The 17,277-nt window shown below is 36.6% G+C and overlaps 1 long non-coding RNA gene across 1 annotated transcript; it reads right to left on the bottom strand.

Moving 5' to 3' along the window:
• Positions 1 to 10,161: 10,161 nt before the first annotated feature.
• Positions 10,162 to 11,349, bottom strand: LOC141666842 (uncharacterized). Its single transcript, XR_012552374.1, has 3 exons — positions 11,273 to 11,349; positions 11,045 to 11,122; positions 10,162 to 10,193 (listed from the first exon to the last, which is right to left on the bottom strand). It is a non-coding gene; the product is annotated as an uncharacterized LOC141666842 (long non-coding RNA).
• Positions 11,350 to 17,277: the final 5,928 nt, after the last annotated feature.

Genomic DNA, 17,277 nt, shown 5'->3' with positions numbered 1-17,277 from the left:
TAGGAGTACCGTCTCGGGTCTCCTTTCCTTAGTCTGAACATTCCCTCCTCCTCCCCATAATTGGGGTCATCCTACATATTTTAAATCCTCATTTTCCACTTCATCATGTTATGGGTTTCTTCTATCTTGATGGCGACCCTCCCTGACTATCACGTTCAGGGTTTGCTCTAAATCTTATTCCTCAAACTAGCTTTCATCTAAGATCTCATCTTTAAGTTCTTGAACATTTGGAACCCAAATTCTGTAGGAATGCCTCATTATTCCCTTATCATCTTTCTCGTTATTAATCTCTTATCTATTTGTTGGCTTTCTGCCTTCATTCATCACTTTTTCTTGGCACAATAATAAATTTTCCAATAATTCAGACCGCATAGCGATCTCAAATAGCTTTTCGGTACCGGCTCCGGTTACCTTCGGTTACCTTCACTTCTATTTCCATTTTCTCAAAATCTCTTATAAACTCTCCCAAAGACATTATTATCTTGAGTCTCTCCTTTTTACTAAGGGCATCAGCCACCACATTGGCTTTCCCTAATGATAAAGAATCTCCCAATCATAATTCTTGATTAGCTCTAACCACCTCATTTGGCGCATGTTGAGCTCTTTCTACGTGAAAATGCACTAGAGCACTTATGGCTTGTGTAAATCTCGCACTTCTATCCATACAGGTAGTGCCTCCAATCTTTAGGGCAAAACTATTGCCATGAGCCCAAGCTCATGGGTGGGGATATCGAATTTTATATTCCCTTAATTGTCTTGACGCGGACGCGATTATCTTGCTGTGCTGTATAAGAAGCACCCTAATTCCTTATGCGAAGCGTCACTATACTTCACAAAATCTCCTTTTCCGTCCGGCAACGCCAGCATAGGGGCCGTCACCAACCTTTGCTTCGGTTCTTAAAAGTTGTTCTCGCATTTCTCTGTCCATTCGAACTTCTCAGTCTTACGAGTAAGCCGCGTTAAAGGGGGCTACTATCTTTACAAACTTGAACGAACCTCCGGTAGTGATCGACCAATCCCACCTCTGGTAGTTTCCCTAACCATGGTCATCAAATCCTCAGTGGTCCTTTATTCATTCTTGTCAGGATCCTTCACCGGATCCTCCTCAGCAACAATCTCTTCTAGGACAACATCCTCAACCGTTACATCCTCAATATCAACATCATCCGGTCCTGCGTTAGGAAGTTCTATCGGATCCACTATCCGATCTCCAATTAGTAATAAAACATCATCGCGTTGTTACTCCTCAACCTCAGGGTTCGGAGTCCCGCTACCATATACGATAACGAACTACGCTTCTATCGCTACATTTATAAGGGTTCCCATAAGGGTTTTAACTGTCAGTACTACATTAGGTAGTCCGACTATGAACTTGGCAAGAGTTCTTATTTATCTTAGTGAACTTATTATCTTAACGTCACATCATCTCTGAGGTTTATAACGCTTAGCTCTGATACCACTTCTGTAACACCCCCAAATCCGGGGTCGGGGATCCGGGTTGTCACGAGTTCCATTTCCCTTAATAACACCCAATCTTAATAAATTATCAACTACTCTGTACTGTGACCCCACAATAAACACACACACCACAAGTTATAGTCTCAGAGATGAATATCCAAAAATAATCACAAGTCGTTTTATTCCACAATTATATGCCAATACACCTTAAAGGTTTTTTGAATAAATTTACATTTTCTTTACCATTATTACAATTCATATTATACATAAGTCTGGTACATCAAAAGTTGAAAGCCTAGCCTATTGGTAATTTCTACCTCAGCTACAGCGGCCTCAACGCTTCCCGAAAGCTGCGGAACGTTTCCTATCCGCTTGCGAATTGGGAGCTTGGTCCTGTTCATCTTATCTATCTGATGTTGTGTGATGAAAAAAGAAAGCAAGGGTGAGCAACAAGCCCACCGAAATAATATGTATAATAATTTACAATATATGAGCATTCTCATAGTACTCAAGAAAGTCTTGGTTAAGAAGAAATGAACCAAGTTGATATCTTAATGCGATGAAGTCGCAAAATATTCAGTATATATATACATATATACTTTTCAAAATATTGGAAGTCCTCTTCCATGCATAATACACACAGAGTTCCAGTGTATAACTGTATAAAAATATCGTTGCAAGGTGATCTCATATATCTAACCTTGTCTCAATGTTTTTCTGAAAATCTTTATCATGCATAAGATAATCATTTACTAGATATAAGTTTAAAAGATGAAGTTACAAGATACTCCAATATACTTATATCTTTTCCAAATACTACTTGAACTACCACCGTTCAAGTTATAATTAGTTTCAAAAGTTCATCACGTACATGAGACTACAAGATAATACTTGAATAGATTCAATCTTTGAAATATTATTGAATGAAATGAAGTTACGAGATACTTCATTAAGTCCTGATATATATATATACACCTATATATATCTCTCATACATTTCCTGAAAACCTCTGTCATGTAAAGTATGAACAGAGTTACAATATCCAATGAATTTGGAAAGAAAAGAAATTTTGGCATAAACCTGATATCTTGCTGATCAGGCAAAGATACCAATAAGTAACCTTTTATACTAGTAGATGGATGAATCCCCCACCGGTCATCACCCTGGCCTCATTAGGACCTTGTGCTGGACCGCCACCCGGCCTCTTACGCGTTGATGGACTGCCACCCAGCCACTTACACTTTGATAGACCGTACCCCGGCCTGTCGCTTATGCCGACTCAATTAGATGGGCTTACTTCCCGAACGTTGGGTAAGTAATCAATCCATTTGTTTTCTCAAAACAGCAACCACGTTGCGAATGTAAAATGCACCACAGAGCTGGATCCCCCAGGTTTTGATCGAGTATTTAAATCCCCTTTGAAAGGAAGATCTTAAATATAAAAATGAGTTTTGGGATCCGCTCTAACTTTTAAAAATCATTTTGAAGACTCGAAAACACTTTAAAGAGTGTTTGGAGTAATGCTGATTTAATGAAGTAAATCAGTCCCAATATATTTAGAAAATATCTGAATATTATTATTTAAATAATATTCCCATAGAGAATAATCTTATAAAAATAATCGAAGTAGAAGTTTTAAAACTTATACTTGAAATGGATATTAAATAACCAAAGATATACTTATATGAAAGTACTATCTTTATTTGAATAATCGAAAATAAGTTTGATTATTGACACCTTATTCTTTAATAAAATAAAGAATATATTTCAGTAATAAGCGGAGTCATAATACCTCGAATGAATATTATAAATAATATTCATTAAATAAAATAAAGGAGTCATACATCCTCAAATGAATATTCAAATAATATTCAATTAATAAATAAAAGGAGTCATAAGCCCTCGAATGAATATTCGAAATAATATTCAATAATAAAATAAAGGAGTCATAAGTCCTCGGATGCATATTCGAAATAATATTCAATAATAAAATAAATTTATCGAATAAACCTTATTTGATTAATAGTTTTGAAAACTATAACCATATATATATATATAAATATATATATATAAAATCTACTCGGGATCCTCGACTCCCGGTTTTAGAAAATGTTTTTCATCTTTGGGTCCCCTATAATAAGGGTATATGCAATTACTGCTATTCTCTAGCATAGGTATTATCAACTGAACCAACAGATATATATGGCAAGACTACGAAACAGGCATGCATATATATACCATAACAACATGCTTCAATATATCGCAACATTTGCTAATTAACCAACATGCATCTATCGCAAGATAATGCATTATACATATATACATCACAACAACAGTATAACGGATAGAAAACTTGCCTGAGCGGACTGGGGGTTTACGAATGGCTCGGGACGAGTCTGGTAACCTATAAGCAACAAGTAAGTTGGAATTAAACCAAAGTCACTTGTAAATCTATACTCTAACCAACTCAGGACTCTAACGCTCGTTTTGCGTTTAACGATTTACTTAAGTCGATCGAGTACCCTCGGCTCCACCCATTTTTAATAAATTACCCATTATGAGTTTTTAAAGCGATTCTTTCGCGAGTGCCTTACCATTTGCTAATACACTTTACATAATGATCATACTCCAATTAGTCCTTTAGGGTCCTTAACCAATGTTTCAAAGTAAGGCGAGGGATAATGTTCTGTTCGCGAAACACGTTACTTGAAACGGTCGTTTCTCCTAAACCGTGCATCGGAATCGAACGAACTACATATCAAAACGAAGCTCGTAACATGAGCTATCTAAACATGGCAATGGTCAAAATCTAGAAGGGGGTTCACGGGTCCTAATTTTATGAACAAAAGCAGTCTAAAGTAAATCGGACATTACGACGGCTATGTTACGCGATTTTCCCAAATTTTAAACCATTCAAAAACCATCACAATTCAACTCAACCCATTCATACAACCAAAGTCCATCCTTATGCACATCATAACAGCCCCCAATCGATTCAATATTAACATTTATAACTTATGCCTAAGCTTGAATTTAACTATACTTAAGTTCTTTTAACCAAAACAACAAGATTCACCATTCCATTTCACTACCACTCCAACCCACACTCTAAACCACAAGCATTAAGCTACTATATCACCATAATAATCAAAATCATCTTATTATACATAGGAATCTAGGGTTTGGAGATGATATACCTTCCTTGAAGTGGTGGGAGTAGCTAGGAAGCCTTAAGAAGCTTTGAGAAGTCTTATGGATGCTTGGATCTTAAAGGAAAACAAGAAAAAATTCAAGTTAAAACCTTGAAGACACTATTCATTGTCTTCTTCATTGATTTATTGAAGAAGATTGAGAAAGAATTGAAGGCTTAAACTCATGAATAGCCATAACTATGCATATAAAGATGATTAGGGAATTAACTCACCAATTTAGGAAGCTGGATCTTGGATTTTTGAAAATTCTTGCCTTTAAAAAGTGAAAAAGCCCGAGAGCCAATGAAGAAATAATGCCTTGGTTCCTTTTTGTTTTGATGAAGAATGAATTATTTGGCTTGGTGGTTGGTTTTGTTTTTGTTTTAGTTAATTACCTATTTAACCTTGGACTTTGTGTGGTTCTCATTCAACCACACCTCCTTCCTTCCCATGTCATGCTTGTGTCATGCTTATGATGTTATCTTTCCTCCTTGTCCTCTTTCTCATTGGTTGGGTGACATCATCCCCCACTAATCTCTTTGATTAACTTCCTAATTGTTTGCCTAATGACCGCTGATCTGTTATACGGTTCGCTTAACTTTCAGTTTTCGTTTTATCGTTTTTGAGGGATCATACCCGGGATCTTATTACTTAGGTTCCCTTAACCTTTCTCAATATATCATATTCCTTTATGATCCTCTCTTATAATCCTTTAATTTAAATCTTTTTATCCTGTTACCCTATACTCAATTCTTTCCGTATCTAGTGGATTTCTGGGAAAATCAAAGTGGTTCGGAATTTGGATTCTGACGATCTTTACATACACTTATATCCCATATAAAGTACTAATAAAATCTCAAAATATCCATACTAGAACCCCTACATAGTGTGGCATGAAAAGTTTTCCCATTCAGCAAAACACTATTCATAAGGGTTTCAAAAATTTCCAAAATTGGGGTTATTACAGTCTCCCCCCTATAACGGATTCCGTCCCGGAATCCAGATAGAAAATGAATAGGGCTATCTCTTAGCATTGCACTTTTAACTCTCGAGAAATTTTCCCACATGTGGTCCTGACCACCAAAACTCCGCTAGTTGATATACCCTTCTCCTAAGTACTTGTCCGTTTCACTCTATAACTCTTCGGGTTGTCATATATGTACGTCGGTTGCATGTTCTAGGCGCTTCTATGCCCCTATTAGGGCATAGAATGACACTTCATAACATTGAGTAGTGAAACAACGTTATGACTTGCTACAGTTTGGGTAAGGCTAGCTCATACTCTAAACTTCCCAATACTCTTAATAGTATCCAAGGGTCCGACCAAATGGAGGGCCTTAGGCTTTCTTCTTTCCGTCTCATCCAATCCTTTTTCCAAGGGTTTCCAAGGGGATACCTTTAACAAAACTAGGTCCTTATTCATCTTGTCCTTTGTGTCAATTCAACATACTTCTTATGTCCATCTTGGGCTACTACCAGCCGTCCCCTAATTAGATCTATTATATCCTTGGTCCCTTGGACCACTGCTGGTCCGAACATCTAGCACTCTGCAACTTCATTCTGATACAAGGGAAATCGGCATCTCTTTTTGTATAGGGCCTCGTAAGGCGACATTCCAACACTGCCATATCATCCATCGTCATAAGAAAACTCAATTCGTGCTAAGTGATCATTCCAATTTCTTTCAAATCTATTGCACTGACTCTCATTATAACTTTTAGCATTAGAGCTTTTGCTTCTCAATACCCATTCTTTTCCAGTTCGTAATCGCTACTACCTTCCGTTCCTAATATTATACTGGTTATACTTCTGCTCGTTAGCGTTCTATAACCTTTTAATAACCACGTCACCCTTAGTATCACGAATGTGTTTCCATTCCGAAACTACCACAACTTTACTACTCCTTTTTCAGCTGCTTCTATCTTTGGAAGCTTGATCCATCGTATAGAAGTAAAAGAATTTATTGAGAGATCACTATGTTCATGAACCACTTGTTACATTGCATAGTTAGTACAGAAGGTGGCCAGCCTTTAGTCCTTGACAAGCAATTAAACAACATGTGGTATCCTACTAGGCTTCTATCACACAGATAGATAGTTCATTCGGTAATACCTCCCCTTCTGGAAGGGTTGTTCTTCTCAGTTTATATGAAATGAAAAGAAGAGAAAAGAACGAATTGAAGAGAATTGTATATATGAAAAAATATACTGCCACAAAATATCTGGCTTGGAACCTACCTCTGAACTATAGAGGTTTGTCATAGTAGAACAAAACATATATGTATTTATATCACCATCAAGTATTATCGCATCACATTTTGCATGCTTAAATATCCGTCCATCATTTTAGGGACCCATGCTCTTCCTCGAGCTTAGACACAATCACCTTTGAAACCTCCCTCGATATCGAAAATCGAATCTGGGATCTCATTCTAGACATCATCGTTACTAGAATCCTATGCTTGCACCGCAACCTTCCTCCTATAGTAATACGACTCTCTTTTCATAAGAGGAATAAATATTTAATAGGTAAATAATCTACTTAATTAGTCTATTCAATGATAATTATACATCACCACGGACCCGATTAGTGGTACTCAACCTCAACATCCATTCCAATACAACTCTCCCGGTTGTAATCAGCTCATTACTCGCAGAATCATTGCTGCATTACTATGGTCCACCACTGACCTATTGTCGTCATTCACTTTCCATGAAATCTTAATATCCAACCATACGGAGTCCATACATGTCGTATAGAATCCTTCTAAGGAGTTAACATAATCATCATTCATGATTCATGGAGAACACTCCAGACTCCTGGCATACTTTCATGACATGAAGTAGATAAAATTGCAGAAGAGTTTCAGTCAAAGCAACGATAGCAGGTTAATACCCTTCTTAATCGTATGCCTTAAATAGAAGACTTAACTCAAATGGTTCGTTTAGTCCTTTTTGAAACATGGTCCAGGCTCATTCTCAAGATAGTACCTTCTAAGATAGATAGCCCGCTAATGGCGATTACACGAATTAAACCTTTACCCAACTACTATTACAGTGGAGTATTGCACAGTCATCAGAAGAATGTCATCTGTAAACAACCCCCCAAATCCCGGGGTCGGGGATCCGGGTTGTCATGAGTTCCATTTCCCTTAATAACACCCAATCTTAACTAATACTCAATACTCTGTACTTTGACCCCACAATATACACACACACACCACAAGTTATAGTCTCAGAGATGAATATCCCAAAAATAATCACAAGTCGTTTTATTCCACAATTATATGTCAATACACCTTAAAAGGTTTCTGGATAATTTACATTTATTTGCCATTATTACAATTCATAAATATACATAAGTCTGGTACATTATTAGTTGAAAACTTAGCCTATTGGTACTTTCTACCTCAGCTACAACGGCCTCAACGCTTCCAGAAAGCTGCGGAACGTCTCCTAATCGCTTGTGAATCGGGAGCTTGGTCCTGTTCATCTTATCTATCTGATGTTGTGTGATGAAAGAAGAAAGCAAGGGTGAGCAGCAAGCCCACCAAAATAATATGTATAATGATTAACAATATATGAGCCTACTCATAATACTCATGAAAGTCTTGGTCAAAAGAAATGAACCAAGTTGATATCTTAATGCGATGAAGTCGCAAAATATTCAGTATATATATATATACATATATACTTTTCAAAATATTGGAAGTCCTCTTCCATGCATAATATACACAAAGTCCCAGTGTATAACTGTATAAAAAATATCGTTGCAAGGTGATCTCATATATCTAACCTTGTCTCAACGTTTTTCTGAAAATCTTTGTCATTCATAAGACAATTATTAATTAGATATAAGTTTAAAAGATGAAGTTACAAGATACCCCAATATACTTATATCTTTCCCAAATACTACTTGAACTACCACCGTTCAAGTTATAATTAGTTCAAAAGTTCATCACATAGATGAGACTACAAGACAAGATTTGAATAGATTCAATCTTTGAATATCATTATAAATAATGAAGTTACGAGATACTTCATTAAGTCCCGACATATATATACACCTATATATATATATACATTTCCTGAAAACCTCTGTCATGTAAAGTATGAACAGAATTGCAATATCCAATAAATTTGGAAAGGAAAGAATTTTGGCATAAACCTGATATCCTTGCTGATCAGGCAAAGATACCAATAAGTAACCTTTTCTACTAGTAGATGGACGAATTCCCCACTGGTCATCACCCTGGTCTCAATAGGACCTTATGCTGGACTGCCACTCAGCCACTTATAGCATTTGATGGCCTCCCACTGAGCCACTTACACTATCATGGACGCCCACTGAGCCCATGTTGCTTATGCCGACTCGATAGATGGACTTACTTCCCGAACGTTGGGTAAGTAATCAATTCATTTACCAAAACTGTAACCTTGTTGCGAATATAAAATACACCACAGAGCTGGATCCCTTAGATTTTTGAGCGAGTATTCAAGTCCCCTTAAAATGGAAGATCTTGAATTTGAAAACAAGTTTTGGGATCCGCTCTACCCTTTTTAAATTCATTTTGAAGACTCGAAACATTTTTAAGAATGTTTGGAGTAATGCTGATTTATGAAATAAATCAGTCCCAATTATGAAAGAAATATCTGAATATTATTATTTAAATAATATTCCCATAAAGAATAATGGAGGTAGAAGTTGGAAAACTTATACTCGAAATGAATAGCAAATAATCAAAGATATACTTATACGAAAGTAATATCTTTATTTGAATAATCAAAAATAAGTTTGATTATCGACACCTTATTCTTTAATAAAATAAAGAATATATTTCAGTAATAAGCGGAGTCATAATACATCGAATGAATATTATAAATAATATTCATTAAATAAAATAAAGGAGTCATACATCCTCAAATGAATATTCAATAATATTGCAATAATAAAATAAAGAAGTCATAAGTCCTCGGATGAATATTTGAATAATATTCAATAATAAAATAAAGGAGTCATAAGTCCTCGGATGAATATTTGAATAATATTCATTTAATAAAATAAAGAAGTCATAAACCCTCGAATGAATATTCATAATAATATTCATTAAATAAAATAAAGTTATCGAATAAACCTTATTCGATTAATAGTTTTGAAAACTATAACCATATATATAATAATATATATGTATATATATACTATATACAAAATCTACTCGGGATCCTCGACTCCCGGTTTAGAAAATATTTCCACCTTTTGGGTCCCTATACTAAGGGTATATGCAAGTTACCGCTATCCTCTAGCATATGTATTATCAACTGAATCAACAGATATATATAGCAAGAATACGAAACAGGCATGCATATATATATATATATATATCATAGCAGCATGCTTCAATATATTGCAACATTTGCTAATTAACCAACAGTGCATCTATCGCAAGATAATGTAAATACATATATACATCACAACAACAGTATAACGGGTAGAAAACTTGCCTGAGCAACTTGGGTGAAAAAGGCTCGGGACGAGTCTGGTAACCTTATAAACAACAAGTAAGTTGGAATTAAACCAAAGTCACTTGTAAATCTATACTCTAACCAACTCAGACTCTAACGCTCGTTTTGTGCTTACTGATTCTCTTAAGTCACTCGAGTACCCTCGGCTCCACCATTTTTTAATAATTTACCTTTACGAGTTTTAAGGCGATTCCTTCGCGAGTGTCTTACCAACTGCCTAACAACTTACAATAAATGTTTCATACATTAATTAACCCTTTTTGGCCTTTAACCTATGTTTCAAAGTAAGGCGAGGGAAATGTTTCGTTCGCGAAACGCCGTTACTTAAAACGGTCGTTTCTCCTAAACCGTGCATCGGAATCGAACGAACCACATATCAAAACGAAGCTCGTAACACGAGCTATCTAGACATGGCAATGGTCATAATCTAGCAGGGGGTTCTCGGGTCCTAATGTTATGCACAAAAACAGTCTAAAGAAAATCGGACGTTACGACGGCTATATTTACGTGATTTCCCAAATTTAAACCATTCAAAACCAACCACAATTCAACCCCAAATCAATCATACAACCAACATCCATCCAAAACACACTCCAACAGCCCCATCAAATCAATGTTACCAATTCATACTTATTTCTCAATTATGAACTAAGAGTTTTACTTAAGTTCATTGACTAATTAACCAAGATTTCCAACTCCAAAAATATCACAAAATCAACCAATCTCTAAACACACAATAATCATGCCTCTCACCAACTAAAATACTCATAACAAGCTTTAACATGATTACACACCCATTATCCCTAACCCTTCATCTAAACATTAGGAAATCTAAACAACAAAACTTAAAGCTAAGATCATGAAGAGTTATACCTTCCTTGAAGCTTTTAATCCATGAAAGATCCTTGGAATGCCCATGGAAGCCTTAATCTAACCTCCTACAAGCTTGTTCTTTCAAAGAAATCAAGAACACAAAAATTAATTTCAAGAAAGTACTATTCACATCTTCTTTCTTGATTTATAGAAAAAGATTGGCTTGGAATTAGAAGCTTAAACTTATAGGAAGTATGTAACTTAACTAGGAGAAGCTAGGATAATTACCTTGCTAAATAGTAAGTGGAGGAGCTTGGACTTTCATTTTTTAAGAAAAGAGGCAGAGAGCTTGAAGAAGAAAATGGGGGTTTTGTGTTTTTTGATGAAAATGAAATGTTTTGGCTTGGTTGGTTGCTTTTTGTCTTGTTTTTGGTTAATTACTTTTCTAGCCTTGACTTTGTGTGGTTTTAAATCAACCACATCTCCTTCCCCTTATGTCATGCTTATGTCACATTGCTATGTCATCATCCCTTCTAATCTCTTTGATTAGCTTCTAATTGTTTGCCTAATGACCGCTGATCTGTTATACGGTTCGCTTAACTTTCGTTTTCGTTTATCGTTTGAGGGATCATACCCGGGATCTTATTACTTAGATTCCCTTAACCTTTCTCAATACATTATATTCCTTTTTATGATCCTCTATTATAATCCTTTAATTTAAATCCTTTTTATCCTGTTACCTTATACTCAATTCTCTCCGTATCTAGTGTATTTCCGGGAAAAATCAAAGTGTTCGGAATTGGATTCTGACGATCTTTGCATACACTTATATACCACATAGAGTACTAATAAAACCTCAGAATATCCATATCAGAACCCCTACATAGTGGCATAAAAAATTTCTCAATCAGCAAAAACACTATTCATAAGGGTTTCAAAAAAATTTCCCAAAAATTGGGGTTATTACAGTCTCCCCTCCTTAAAAGGATTCCGTCCCGGAATCAGATAGAAATGAATAGCGATACTTTCTTAGTATTGCACTTTCTAACTCTCAAGTCAATTTTCCCACATTGTGGTTCTACCATCAAACTCTTACTAGTTTGATAACCCTTCTCCTAAGCACTCGTTCCTTCTTAATCTATACCCTTCCTGGTTGCTCCATATAGGTTACGTCTGGTTGCATGTCTATGCGCTCCTATGCCCCTATTTATCTGGCATCTGAATTACACTTCCTTAACATTGATACGTGAAACACGTTATGACTTGCTACATGTTCTGGGGTAAGGCTAGCTCATATGCTAACCTCCCAATACTTCTTAATATATCCAAGGGTCCAACAATTGGTGGACTTAGCTTTCCTTTCTTTCCGAATCTCATTAATTCTTTTCAAGGGAATACTTTTAACAATACAAGGTTGCCTCCTTCCTATTCTTTGTCCTTTCGTGTCAAATCGACATACTTCTTATGTCCCTTCCTGGCTACTACCAGTCGTCCTCTGATTAGATCTATTATATCCCTGGTCCTTTGGACTACTGCGGGTCCGAGCATCTTGCGCTCTACAACTTCATCCTAACATAAGGGAGATCGACATTGTCTTCCCTCAAGGATCTCATAAGGCGATACCTCAATACTGACATATGATCTATTGTCGTAAGAAAACTCAACCCGTGTTAAGTGATCATTCCAATTTCTTTCAAGTCTATTACACAGACTCTCATTATAGCTTTTAGCATTAGAGCTTTTGCTTCTCACTACCCATCCTTTTCCAGTTCGTAGTCGCTACTACCTTCCGTTCCTAATATTATACTAGTTATACTTTTGCTCGTTAGCGTTCTATAACCTTTTAATAACCACGTCAACCTTAGTATCACGAATGTGATTTCCATTCCGAATACTACCACAACTTTATTACTCCTTTTTCAGCTGTTTCTATTTCCCAAAGTTTGATCAATCATATAGAAGTAAAGGAATTTGTTGAGAGATCACTATGATCATGAACACTTGTTATATCGCATAGTTAGTACAGAAGGTGGCCAGCCTTTAGTACTTGACAAGCAATTAAACAATAGATGGTATCCTACTAGGCTTCTATCACACAGATAGATAGTCATTCGGCAATACCTCCCCTTCTGGAAGGGTTGTTCTTCTAGCTTACATGAAATGAAAAGAAGAGAAAAGAACGAATTGAAGAGAATTGTATATATGAAAAAAAATATATACTGCCACAAAATATCTGGCTTGGAACCTACCTCTGAACTATAGAGGTTTGTCATAGGAGAACAAAACATATGTATTTATATCAACATCAAGTATTATCGCTATCGCATTTTGCATGCTTAAATATTTTTTGCTATTCCGTCCATCATTCTATGGACCCATGCTCTTCCTCGAGCTTATACACAATCACCTTTGAAACTCCCTCGACATCGAAAATCGAATCTGGGTTTTCATTCCATACATCACCGTTACTAAAATTCTATGCTTGCACTGCAACCTTCCTCGTATAGTAATACGACTCTCTATTGATAAGTAGAATAAATATACAATAGGTAGATACTCTACTTAATTAGTCTATCAATGATAACTTATACACTACCACGACCCGATTAGTGGTACTCAATCTCAACACCCATTCCAATACAACTCTCATGGTTGTAATCAGCTCACTACTCGCAGAATCATTGCTGCCTTACTATGGTCCACCACTGACCTACTATCGTCATTCACTTTTCCATAAATCTTAATATCTAACCATACGGAGTCCATACATGTCGTATCAAATCATTCTAAGGAGGTAACATAATCACCATTCCTGATTCATGAAGAACACTCCTGATCCTGACATACATACATGACATGAAGCAGATAAAATTGCAGAAGAGTTTCAATCAAAGCAACGATAGCAGGTTAATATCATTCTAAATCATATGCCTTAAATAGAAGACTTACTCAAAGGTTCGTCTAGTCCTTTTTGAAATATGGTCCTGGCTTATCTCAAGATAGGACCTTCTAAGATAGATAGCCCGTTCATGGCGATTACACGAATTATATCTTTACCAACTACTATTACGGTTGGGTATTGCACAGTCATCAGAAGGAATGTCAATCTTCCAAACCATAATACAACCTTCACAGTTTTAACCATCATCACTGTATTCTTTTGGCACACGCGCCTATAATTATCCACTTACCTTTAAAGTGTCGGCCACCTCTTTGGCCTTTCCTGATAGTAAAATTTCCTTACAGTCAATGTCATTTTAACCACCTCCAAATAAATTTTCTACCTTATTTCAATCACAGCTTATGTGAAAATGCTTTTCTTTAATATCTGATGAGTAAATAAATAAAAAAATATCACCATTTTTCCATAAGTTATTGCCTCAGTCTTTAGAGGCTAATCACTGTCAAGACTGACTCTCAATCATACTTAGAACATCTTTTATCTTAAGTCCTAATTGCCCTGAACAATTTCGACCATTACTGGTTCGATCCATACTTTCTCGTGGTTTAACACGTGCCCCACTTGGCAACATTATAATTACGTCATATTTCCTTTATCAACATTTCTATTCTTGAGAATTTTGAATATTACCTTTCTCCTTGTAAAACCTCTAAGGTTATCCTTCAATCGTTCCTCCTGTATTCCCCAGATACAGGGCATATCAAGATACCATTTATTAATACCAGAATCATTGTCTATATACTTCTGAAAAATTTCTCCACTGATTCTTAAAGGTTGTTATTACCTTAATCATTTCTAATTCATACTGTCAAACTCACACTATCCCTATTAAGGGTGAAATTCCAACTTTTATGCATTCCCCGAGGATTCATTTTAAGTTACCGATATTCTATCCTTAATTCCACCTTTAAAAGGTACCTTCCTTCATCCAATTTTCTTAATTTCTTACTTCCTTGTCTCCTTAGTCTATCCGCGTCTCATTATTTACCCTTCGAATTATCTCAAGGTTTCATTGAATTCTCCCAACTTACAGGGGATAATTATATATGTATCTCTTATGCCTTCAACCATCTATTTTAACTCATGGTGAATCACCCTCATCCTGACGATTACATACTTTTCTATGTCTATTGCTACGAGTCTTTAGGGTTTCCTCATACCCAACTCCCTTATCATACCTCAAACTCTATTGCCTTTATATTCCTTTCCACTTCAGTTTCTTTTTATTTTCCTTTCTCTTATCATTATTTCATGAACTAACACAACATAAGTATTGATTCCAAACATCCCGTCATTCTGGATTCGTGTCCTCAGAACGAATCTTGATAACTTTTACAACTTAGATTCATAATTCATCATACTCATCCACTTTTGTTCTAGCTCCAAAGCTTTTACACTATCTCCTTATCTTTTGGAATTACTTTCCCGAAAACAATTGACTGAACTTAAATCAGTTTATTCTAACCTCTGGCTCCGTGCCTTTCTTGGTCTTCACCAGCGGGTGGTCTCTCTCTTAGGAGGGTAAGTGACAAAAACAGTCTTTTGTGGTTCGTCAATCATTTAGAATCTCAAATGATTCCTATATTTCCTTTAGCCAGGCTCTTGCCTCGACTGGGTCAGCTTGTTCCTTAGAACTCTAAGAGCTTAGCGACTTAAAGGTCATGAAAGAATTTCCTACCGCATTGTTTCCTCAAGGTGGTGGTTGGGGATAATAGTCTAAGTTCTTTTTTGACAGGTCCATGAATTGCCGTATAGGAGTACCGTCTCGGGTCTCCTTTCCTTACTCGACTTTCTGTTTCCTTAGTATGAAATGTTTCATCCTTCTCCCATACTTGGGGTTATCTTATACGTTAAAATCCTCATTTTCCACTTCATTATGTTATGGGTTCCTTCTATCTTGATGGCGTCCTCCCTGACTATCACATTCAGGGTTTGCCCTTAATCTTATTCCTTGAACTATGACTTTCATTTAAGATCTCATCTTTAAGCTCTTGAACATTTGGAACCCAAATTCTATAGGAATACCTCATTATTCCCTTATCATTTTTCTCGGTATTAATCTCATATCTCTTTGTTGGCTCTCTGCCTTCATTCTTCACTTTTTCTCGCATAATATGTTCTTTTCCGATAATTCGGACTGTATTGCAATCTCAAACAGCTTTTCGGTACCGGCTCCGGTTACCTTCACTACTATTTCCAAAATCTCTTATAAACTCTCCCAAAGACATTATCATCTTGAGTCTCTCCTTTTTACTAAGGGCATCACCCACCACATTGGCTTTCCCCGAATGATAAAGAATCTCCCAATCATTATTCTTGATTAGCTCTAACTGCCTCCTCAGGCATATGTTGAGCTCTTTCTACGTGAAAATGTACTAGAGCACTTATGGCTTAGGTAATTCTCGCACTTCTCTCCATACAAGTAGTGCCTCCAATCTTTAGGGTAAAACTATTGCCACGAGCCTAAGCTCATGGGCGGGGATATCGAATTTTATATTCCCTTAATTGTCTTGACGCGTACGCGATTACCTTACCGTGCTGCATAAGCACGCACCCTAAGCCCTTGTGCGAAGCGTCACTATACTTCACAAAATCTCCTTTTCCATCCGGCAACGCCAGCATAGGGGCCTTCACCAACCTTTGCTTCAGTTCTTGAAAGTTGTTCTCGCATTTCTCTGTCCATTCAATCTTCTCAGTCTTACGAGTAAGCCGCGTTAAAGGGGGCTACTATCTTTACAAACTTGAACGAACCTCCGGTAGTGATCGACCAATCCTACCTCTGGTAGTCGACCTAACCATGGTCATCACTTCATCAGTGGTCCTTTATTCATTCTTGTCAGGATCCTCCATGGGATCCTCCTCAGCAACTATCCCTTCTAGGACAACATCCTCAATATCAACATCATCCGGTCCTGCGTTAGGACGCTCTATCGGATCCACAATCCGATCTCCAATTAGTAATAAAACATCATCGCGCTGTTGCTCCTCAACCTCAGGGTTCGGATTCCCGCTACCATATACGATAACGAACTACGCTTCTATCACGATATTTATAAGGGTTCCCATAAGGGTTTTAACTATCAGTACTATGTTAGGTAGCCCGACTATGAACTTGGCAAGAGTTCTTATCATCTTAGTGAACTTATTATCTTAACGTCACATCATCTCTGAGGTTTATAACACTTAGCTCTGATACCACTTCTGTAACACCCCCAGATCCGGGGTAGGGGATCCAGGTTGTCACGAGTTCCATTTCCCTTAATAACACCCAATCTTAATACACAATCAACTACTCTGTACTGTGACCCCACAATAAACACACTCACCACAA

Source organism: Apium graveolens, chromosome 6 (assembly GCF_009905375.1).
Source record: "Apium graveolens cultivar Ventura chromosome 6, ASM990537v1, whole genome shotgun sequence".
NCBI classification, from domain to species: Eukaryota; Viridiplantae; Streptophyta; class Magnoliopsida; order Apiales; family Apiaceae; genus Apium; species Apium graveolens.
Note: the sequence above shows the minus strand (reverse complement) of the source record. Positions and strands in the feature narration are given on the sequence as shown.